The sequence below is a fragment of the Haliaeetus albicilla genome, chromosome 14, assembly GCF_947461875.1.
Source record: "Haliaeetus albicilla chromosome 14, bHalAlb1.1, whole genome shotgun sequence".
Lineage (NCBI taxonomy): Eukaryota > Metazoa > Chordata > Aves > Accipitriformes > Accipitridae > Haliaeetus > Haliaeetus albicilla.
The window spans coordinates 32,878,988-32,888,538 of NC_091496.1; the positions used below are offsets into that span (position 1 = coordinate 32,878,988).

At 45.6% G+C, this 9,551-nt stretch overlaps 1 long non-coding RNA gene across 2 annotated transcripts; it reads right to left on the minus strand.

Moving 5' to 3' along the window:
* Positions 1–276: 276 nt before the first annotated feature.
* Positions 277–8,838, minus strand: LOC138689000 (uncharacterized). 2 transcript variants are annotated; one of them, XR_011327809.1, is made up of 3 exons: positions 8,736–8,838; positions 7,438–7,510; positions 277–5,293 (listed from the first exon to the last, which is right to left on the minus strand). It is a non-coding gene; the product is annotated as an uncharacterized lncRNA (long non-coding RNA). The 2 variants fall into 2 exon arrangements; XR_011327810.1 differs by adding an exon at positions 8,081–8,256 and having other exon boundaries at positions 277–7,510.
* Between the last annotated feature and the right edge of the window lie 713 nt (positions 8,839–9,551).

Sequence of the window (9,551 nt, forward strand, 5' to 3'; positions counted from 1 at the left end):
CCCACACCTTCAGCCTGACCTGAGCGTTAGCAAATGCTGCGAGCAGAGAGACAGAAAGCAAAGGTTGGAGGCTTGCAGGAGGTTTTTAGATCAGATAAAGCTGAGATAAGGATGGGGTCAGGAGGCACTCACTAAGCAGGGCTTAGGAGAAACACAAGAGGTCTACCACCGACCTGAAAGAAGCCTCTCTATTCCTTCAAAGTGCCCCATCAACACCTCACTACGCGCCGTGGCACTGGCCCACAACATTTATGTCACGCTGCATCGCATATCCCAGCCTTTCGGCCCCAGTGGTTCCCATAATTTGGAAGCGACCTTTCTGCCTCCAGATGTGATGTCCCAACGTGCAGTCTAGAAGCTTGCATCTCCCAGAGTAGCAACCAGATGTAGGAACCACTGCTTCCCTCCATGACCAGACACAGCTCCTGGCTACCACCGAGCCTGAAGCACTTGACACTGCTGCTACCGTGGGGCAACAGAGTTTTTTTGATGCAGCCAGAGATATTTGTGAGGGAGGATTTGAAGGCAGTTCCTCATGGCTGTGCTCCCACCCTGGGTCATGTCTGTGAAGCAGGGGCAGGTGAGAAGGCATAGATGGGATGGTGGGATAGACAGTGGGCAGATGTCCCCTCAAGGCATCAATTCCTCTCCTCTTCCCCCGACCCTGTGCAGCAGCGCTCCTGAGCCATGTCTCCCTCTTCTTAATGTGGGCATCACTGGGTGGTACTGGCCATTTAATGGGGGTACAGGTCCTGCACCCACAACCACGCACTGTTGTGAGTGATGCGTCTCTTCTGATGCCGGTCCGGAAGGGCAAGGTGAACCATGGAAGCAGACCAACACTGCCGACGTCAGGCACTTTGCAAACTGCCCGGCAAACCAGTCTGAAATAGGATTGCATTTGCTAAAGACGAGGGTATAACTGCTCTTTGAACAAGGAGGCGAACTGACCGCCTGGAAAATGGCAAGTGATTTGGGGAGTCGCTAATAGCGCTTTTCCCAAGTAATCTAGGGGAGAGGAAATCAGGCTCAGCAGTCTGAATTGTCAGTGTATTAACGTGAAAAGTGCATAGCTGGCTAATGTTAATTTAAGAACGCCGTGCTGTCCAAAGCAGATTTTTAAAACCTAGAAAATGTTTGCATTTTAACAGGGTCATAATTGAAACAGAAACAAATGTGCCCCATGAGCAAATCAGTCCAAAAGAAATGAGAGGGGGAAATTTTTTTGGCTCTGCAGAAAATCATGTTAAATTAAATCAGAAGAGCTGAAAATACTGAAACAAATGGTGAAGAGACAGTTTGAGCATTATTTAAAATGATATGAGATCAGTGGAAATCCCTCTGAAATACTGTGATCCTCATTATCATACTAGTAAAATACTGTTTATGGAAATACTGGGGCCTTTCAGACATAGAAGGGTGCTGACAACACTACATTGTGCCTTGGTGTAGGAAGCCTTCATTTTTTTTGCTATGCTGGTATCTTCCATAACTCAGAATTGAGAATCTTCCAGTTCATCTTGCTAGCCACTGTATTTAGCACCAATGTAAAACTGCAGATAAATTTTATCTTTCTACCACCATAATGCCCATTTATTAGGTATTTCTGTAGTTATATGTCATAGAAAGTTTAGTCATTGAGACTCCTGTACTTAAACTCAAGCTTTAGTTTCATGTTATGTTTTTCCCAATACTAGTGCTAGTGTGAGGAGAGTATTCCATCCCTGTCCTTGCCCCTGCCCCTGTCTTCATGTGCCCTCATTAGGCTGAGTGAAATGTTTGTGGGTCCACAAGGAGGTCGGTGAAGTGATCTGATGGCTTTGGGGTGGGGGGAGTCTGAAAAACATATCGCTCCAGCACCGACGCCAGAGAAAACTTTATATGAATCCATAGCCTCAGAGATTATTCAACACTTTCCATCGGCATTTGTGAAGCAGGCGTACATGTGTGTATTACGAATGAATTATCTATTGACAGTGAAACGATAACACTTTCTGGGCCACCCAGGGTGAGGTAGAGTTTCAAAAGCATTTTTGCATATCAAAAGCTAACATTGTATCAAGCAGCTTTTCACTAGCAAGATCATAAATTGATAGCCTAATTAAACTAATTATCACGTCTTTGGGCTACAGGAAATCCCCAGCATGGCATTTAAACTCGGTCAAATTCCCAGGGAGAAGACGGGTTCACAGGGCTTTGCCCCGAGTCCAGGAGCTTGACGTTAGAGGGATGAGGCTGTTTGGGAGCGCAGCTGCGGGTGCCTCTGGGCTGGCACACAGCTTGCTGCACGGTGGAAGGCAGGTTTCGCTGCCCGCCATCCTGTGCCCACCACCACGTTCCTCCCCACTCCCTTCCCCAGCCACGGTACCCGCCGGCCGTCCCGCCAAGCCAAAAGATCTCGCTGAAACCTCTGGCAACGGCTCACCTCCCTTTCCTCCTTCTGGGATTAGTTTTCTGCTGTTTCAGTGAGTTAAATCAGCTCATCAAAGGCTTCAGCGAGGTCCAGAGCTGGTTGCAAGGGATGCACGGACAAGTGGCCAGGGGCAGGCGTGGGGACGTGTATGTGAGGTCAGAGCAGGATCGTTTGATTTGATTCACTTCGATTCATTGCACCTGCCTTCCAAATCCAGCAGGCTTTTAAAAATTGTTTCTCGTGTAGCAGAACATAACTTGTTTTATTTTTTTTTGCCTCAGTGGGATAACCTGTGAAATGCTGGGGTGTCATCCTGCAGCAGGAGCGATGTGGGAGTGCTTCGTATCCCATGCAAGCCTTGGGTACTCGGGGATTTTCCTGCCACTGAGCTGTGAGCTCCTCAGAGGTCTCTAACACTGACAGCCAAGCAGTGGGGAGCTTGGGATAGGAAGGATTAGACAAACTCAGTGGCATGAAGTCAAAGGCCAGGGATGAGTAGCAACCCCAAGCACCAGCATCCACCTACCTACTTGTGGCACCCCCTGATTTTCTGACAAATTGCTCCAAGTGCTGCTGTTGGCCCTCTTACGTGCTGCCCTTGGCGTTACTAATACAAGTGGGGCTGGAGCAGTAATGGCAATAGGAAGAGTGACCGCAAACCTTTCTGACTTGCTGGGTAGGACTCGCCACCCCTAATTTAAGCCCGTCTGGGGTTAAGCGCCTGGTCTGCACTGATCGCCTCGTCTCCCCCCAGCCACTGGGTGCTGCAGGGCCAGGGGCTCTTCTGCTGACTGCGGAGGGGACCTGGGGGACAGATCAGACCAGATATCTGCCAGAGACCATTTCCAGCTGATTCTCACATGCATTCCCATTCTGCGTCTCCAAAACACCTACGCCACAACACAAGCAAGGATAAGGCAGAACAAACTACGTTTTCTTCCTTTTACCATCATTGATACAGAAGCTGAACCAAGTAATGGTCATCACTTGGACATGGGCAGCTAAGCACTAGACAGAGTTTCAAAGCAAAACAAAACGATCCTCGATCTTTTCCTGATGATGAAATTACTTGAATTTATGAATTCCAGTTATTTCACAAAATGGTTCAAAATGTATTTGTTATTTGTCTCGAGGTATGGTAAATCAGCCAGGAGCTGACACAGACCCTGAGACACATCACTCACTCTGGTCAGAAAAAGCTGCAGAACAAACAGCAGAGCTCATAAACCATATCCATTGGGCTCTGGCCAAACAGTGACTGTGATAAGGGAGGTGACTGAGCGGGAAAATTAGTTTGATTAACTTTATCAGCAGGAAGGTGAGGAGTGGAAAATCCCTAAGCAGGAGAACAAAGGGGCAGAGGTGATAGAGCAGCGGTTTGAAGAGCGAGGCGGCTTTGGGCAAAAAGGAGGAACAAAGGCGCATGCCTTCACGGAGAGGGCTTTTCTCCTCTGCACCATCAGCCAAAGAAACAGAAAAGTAGCTGGAGGAGAGGAGACTCCAGGGAAAGGGCAGGAGGAGAGTGTCTATGTGCTTCAGGGAAAAAAGTCATGGGAAGGTTGGGAAGCAGGGGTAGGTAAAGGGAGATGAGGGTTACTGGACATACGGTCATTGCACATTGCAGATTGACTATGCAGCACATAAAACATGACATTGGCATATCCCAGACTCTCTCAACTTCTTAAACAGGCCCTGAATGGTTACTCTGAACATGCACTCACCAGCTCGTGCTCCAGAGTGTGGAGGTATCATGTGCATTGTCTTGGCAGATGTTTGGAGGCTCTTCCAAAGGATGCTTCAGAAAGGTGCAGAATCCCAAGTGTTTTGCTCTGCTGAGATCTGTTTTCTCCTGTGCAGTCTACAGCCAAGTAGAATTCTGCCAGAGTCCTTCACAGAGCCTGGGTGCCATTACTTACTTACTTCAATTTGCTTCAAATATTGTATTGCTTCAAATATTGTATTGCTTCAAATATCATATTGCTTAAAATATCAATCATCTATTAGAAGCTAAACTATAAATTAAAACTCTAATGCTAATTTTTTTGTGTGTTTGCCTACCAAGGGTGCTATGGTGGGACATAGGATCGACAGAGTATTACAACCTGTTTCTATGAGGAGTAAGAGACACAAAGATTGTGCCCAAGAAGTTTGAGAGAGCCTAAGAAAAAAGAAAATAAATAGTCCCTCAGTGCATCTGCAAGCATGAGAGCACACAGATCGAGCATTCTCTCAGTAGACAGCAGTCTGACAGATAACTAGGAGGGGAAATTGTATTACGGCTTAGCTAATTGCTTTTCATCAAGAAATATTAAGTATCTCTTCCTACATATGAAGGAGACTGAAGCAAAGAATGGGGAGCAGACTCCTCCAAGGTGACCCACTAAGCGAAGCAACAGAGATAAGAATAGACTCTGCCTCCTAAATCCTCACGCAGACTGACCTGCAAATATCCATCACTTGCGCAATCACCTTAGCAAGGCTAAGGACACCTCAAAGTCACTGCAGGGAACTAGAGGTGACTTGAAAGATAGTGCTGTGACTATTGAGGCACAAGGCTCAGGGATTTTTTCAGCGATTGCCATGGAAAGGGAGATCCCAGGATAAACAAGTGATTAGAACAAGAGTGGACTGTAGTTCGTTAGCACAAGAAGCAAAGAACATGGAACAAATGAGCACGAACCTCTGTCACGATGACTTAACCTGCTACAGGGGAAAGCGAGGCATCGTCCAAGGCAAACTGCTGCTCTGACTAAGATGTGCTGTGGCTCAAAAGCACCTTTCCCAGGCAGATTCCTCATCTGAGGAGGACGCTGGTACGTGGCCAGCGGTGCTGTTGCATTTTTTCAGCCAGTTGCCAGGAAAATATTCTTGTCTTTCACCCTGTACAAACGACCACAGCATCACAACTACCTCACTTCAGTACTTTTGAAAAGACATTTCACCCCTGAGTAGTTCTTAACTGGCCATGCACATACCTCACGTCTGTCCCAGCTCACATGTTGTCTTCTACAAGCAGAGCTTTTTTGACACAGTTCTGGTTATAGAGAGAAATAAATTTTGTGCTCTGCCACTGCTGACTAAATATTGGCTTTGGAGACAGATAATTGGTACAAAGCATCACAGAGGGAACAGTAAAAGCAAGAATACATTCAGGACTAAGACAAAAACTAGCAACAAACAGCCAACAGCAAGCCATAAAGATACGGACAGACCCCGTGCTGTCTGCAGTTTACACCTCTGTGGCTCCTGTGGTTGTGTGAAGGCATCTAAAGTACACATAGTTGCTCTCTGGTTTTGACAAAATGGATTTTAGACTGAGAGGAATGCAAAAACACCCGAGGACCGTAAAAGAAAGTCCCAGGTTAAGGCTGGACCTTGAGAGACCAAGGACAGCAGAATGACAGAGACCGTGAGCTCCTCAGGACGAACCAGAAAAGTAAATGACCGGGCAAAGCTGGGGCCTCCATCACCTCACAGAAGGAGACGGGGTTTGGAGTCTCCATACTGCTCATGACATGCAGCGGGAACTGATCTGCAGCCCAATTCTCTTTCAGTAAACAGATTGCTCAGAAAGATTGCGACCGCTTACTGCCGTAAGGGAGCGAGATCCTTTATTCCAGCGATGTCATTGCATGCCACCACAAGGAGAGCGTTCCTGCGGCGCAGCCTCTTTGCAATACCATTCTGTTATCAAGCATCATAAATCTTTTTGATGAAGGGCGAGCTGTTAAATGTGCGGAGCTTAGCTAGTAATGCGCTAAAAGTGTAGGGGTGGTGTTCACTGCTTCCTGAGCTCTTTCGCAGGATGCCTGTGTAACCTTTCCCGGTGTCAGCTTTCCTTCAACCTTGCAGTATCTTAGCAGCAAATAAAAAATTGCGGAGTGACTTCATTCATTGCCTTTTACCTCTGGGAGTCTATGGTGAATTTATCTCCAGTCTTTAAAGACTGTGTTCTTGGTGGATGGATGGATGGAGAACAGGTGTACTAAACTCACCCTGGTTTCCTTTATGTGCTTCATCCTGCAGCTGAAAGTGTTCAGCTTGGAGCTATATGTCAACATCTCAAACCACGAAAATCTGACAGGTTGGGAATCACACACGCTCCCAGCAAAATCAGTTAGCCATAGTGATTATGTATGTGCTGTGGCTGGGAAAGGGACTTACAGGGACAGGCTCTGGGAAGCGCAGATGGTCTTCTAGGAATCACTCAAATGCACAGCACTTTGTTTCAGCTAGCAGAGCTAGCACTGAGGAAGGAAGTTATTTTAATGAAGGCTCTGGCTTCCGAGAATGTGATCAAATAGTGAGTCCAGAGCCTTGGCCCAGTGCTTCACCTGATTTACTCTGGTTTTGTCCAAGTGACTACACAGTTGGGAATGGAGTCTTACCAAGAAGGATGGCAAAAAATAACTTTAAAATGTTTCTTTTAACCTCTTCCAGCTATCCTTCATTCTTGTGCAGGAATAAATGGATTAGCTTAAAGCACTGGCACTTTCTGTTTTAACCTCTTTGGCTTTGCACTGGAACGAAACAGATAGCACTGAAAAGTGGTTTCAGAGGAAATTTCTGCCCCATAACTGTTAGTGGCTGAAGTTTAGCACAGCTTGCTGTCCGCACCGCGCACAGAAAGCTCTCCGGGACAGGCTGGTCCTCTGCTGATGTTCGGCTCCTACTTGCTTAGCAGGCACCATGAAAAGGGTTGACAGAGGTTGAGGAGTTTATTTGGCTCCAAATAAGCAGCTAAGCTGGGGCTTAACCAACAGTGTGACCATCCCTTTAGCTTCCAGTGAGCTACGGATGTGTGTCATTAACAGGGATTTGTGTGAGAGCTAGCTGGGCTCTTGCAAATGGAAATGGAAATAAACAACTGTAAGTAAATCTTGGCCAAATCAAAATAACACAACAGTGCTCAGAATACCCTGCTTAGAGATCATTTGTTTATTTCCTTCCCTCAGAAATTCAAGGAGATGCAATGGGTCCTTTAGAGAATTTTTTTCCCAAATTTCGCTTTAAAATTACTTTACCTGAATTAAAAGGGGTCCCTGCCTTCACAGTGGGTCAGCTCACAGTGGCTGCCAGTCAATGGTCTGTGTGGCTCTGAAGGGGTGGGAAAGGGAAGGAAAACAAGGATGACTCTAAGCCCCTGAGATCATCTCAATCTTCAGTATAAAACAGAGAAGCCTGTTCTCCTCCTGATCCTGCTCAGGTCATAGGCAGCACAGAAGGGCATAGAAGTCACCTGTATTTTTCCTCTTGAAATTGAGCTGGCTGTGGGGATGCACTGTATTTGAGGAGAGGCAGAAAGCCATTGCCTTTGTGGTATTCAGAGCCCTCCAGATAAATTTAGATGTCTAAATAAATAATTTAGATTTCTAGATAAAATAATCTAGAGTAAAATCATATATTCATGTCTGCTAACATCACACATATTTGCCTGACACCTCTCTGGGCATCAGTTTGGACAGTATATTTGTTTTGAAGGGGAACACGAACAATTTCATTTAGAACTAGCCACACTTAATGTAAGAATTAATTAATTAATTAATTAAAAATTGTAAACGCGAGCACTTGTATTGAGTAAAACAAAATCAAAACTAGCATCAATTCTGCCTTCATATGGTTTAAATTAAATGCCTTTATAAGTCATTGAGCACAGCCATTGCCCACCTTCCTATTGCGGTCTTGTTCCTGCAAGGTCACAGGGCAGCGTGTGGACTTTGGGAGGTACCTGCAGGGAGCCTGGAGTGACGTGAGCTGTCTTGTTTCTCCACCTCCATCTAATTTACAGTCCTTCATTCCAATTCCAGCCTGTGTTGTGTCTTTAATGCAGCTGAGAGCAGGGACTGCAAATTTTTAAATGAAGCACATTCCAAAAAAATTTTTATGTAATTTTTTAAAATATTAACAAACTCTATCAATACTTTAAAAATCCACAACCTTACATTCTTTGCTTCATGAATGTTAATTTCCAAGTATGCTGAGCTAATATGGCAGCATTGCAGCTGTGTAAAAGGAAGTTGGTTAAAAATAGCTCTAATGCTACATCTGCAAATAACCACCATTTGCTCATCACCTCCACCTCCAGCATGACAGTGCCAAGCTGACCGCGTCATTCCGATGATGTCAGGTGATGCCTTGTTGAGCACACAGTTGTGCTGAATGAGGAATAGTCCTGGAGGAAAGGGGATCCCGCAGACAAGGGTGGGAATTGCACTGCGAGAGAATGAGAGGAGTGATTTGTGCAGGGAAGGTGCCAGTGGGAAAGCAGAGATTGGCACTTGACGGAGAGCAAAGAGCGGTGGGGAAGATGATGTTCTCCTACCACAGGCAAGGCCTGACTTGGAAAAGGATGGCCAGAGCTGAGGTGCTGGGGTTCTGATGTCTGTTCCCCTGCTAGATCCCCCGTGTGCCTCAGGCCTTGGACAACTTTGGGATGTAAATCTCCCTGTGGAAGTGGCTCAGTGTCTCATTAGGTCTCTGACAGGGGAGGGACATGAAATTGCCCCTCCCAGGCTGAGTCCAGCGTTAATAACCACCAGACCACCCTCCCTCTCTACAACAAGAGCTAACAGTCATTTCTTGCTTACCAGCACTGTTGAGTAATTGAATTTTTTAGCAGATGTTCACATGCTAGCATCAAGAATGTTCACGTACATGTAGAAACATATACAGATAACAGAATTGTGTTCATTACATTGCTTGGATATTACACCCTTTTGATGGGCAAATTGTTTGGCTTGAGTTTTGGTTTTGTGTTTCCTGCCCTTATTGCTCACTGTTCAGCTACCACACTGTTTAAAATACTAAAACTTTGAGAGCTGCATGCCTTACGTCTAATGATCCAGCTAATGATCTAACAAATAGATCATTAAAAACCCTACTGTATGCATTTGTATTAAGGAGATGGAAACTGCAAGCACGATCATTTGCATTTTTTGTTTTGTCTGAATTGAAAATATTCCCCCTTCTCCCTCCTCCTCCTCTTTAAACACCAAAGAAAAAAACCCACATATTATTGTCCAGATATCAGAGAGTAAGGGAAGTTAGCTTCTGGTCAAAACCTGCTTAAAAGATTTATGTCATCAAATACATAAAGACGGAGCTTGGGGCAAGAAAATGATGAGTTGTAGGAAAGGGT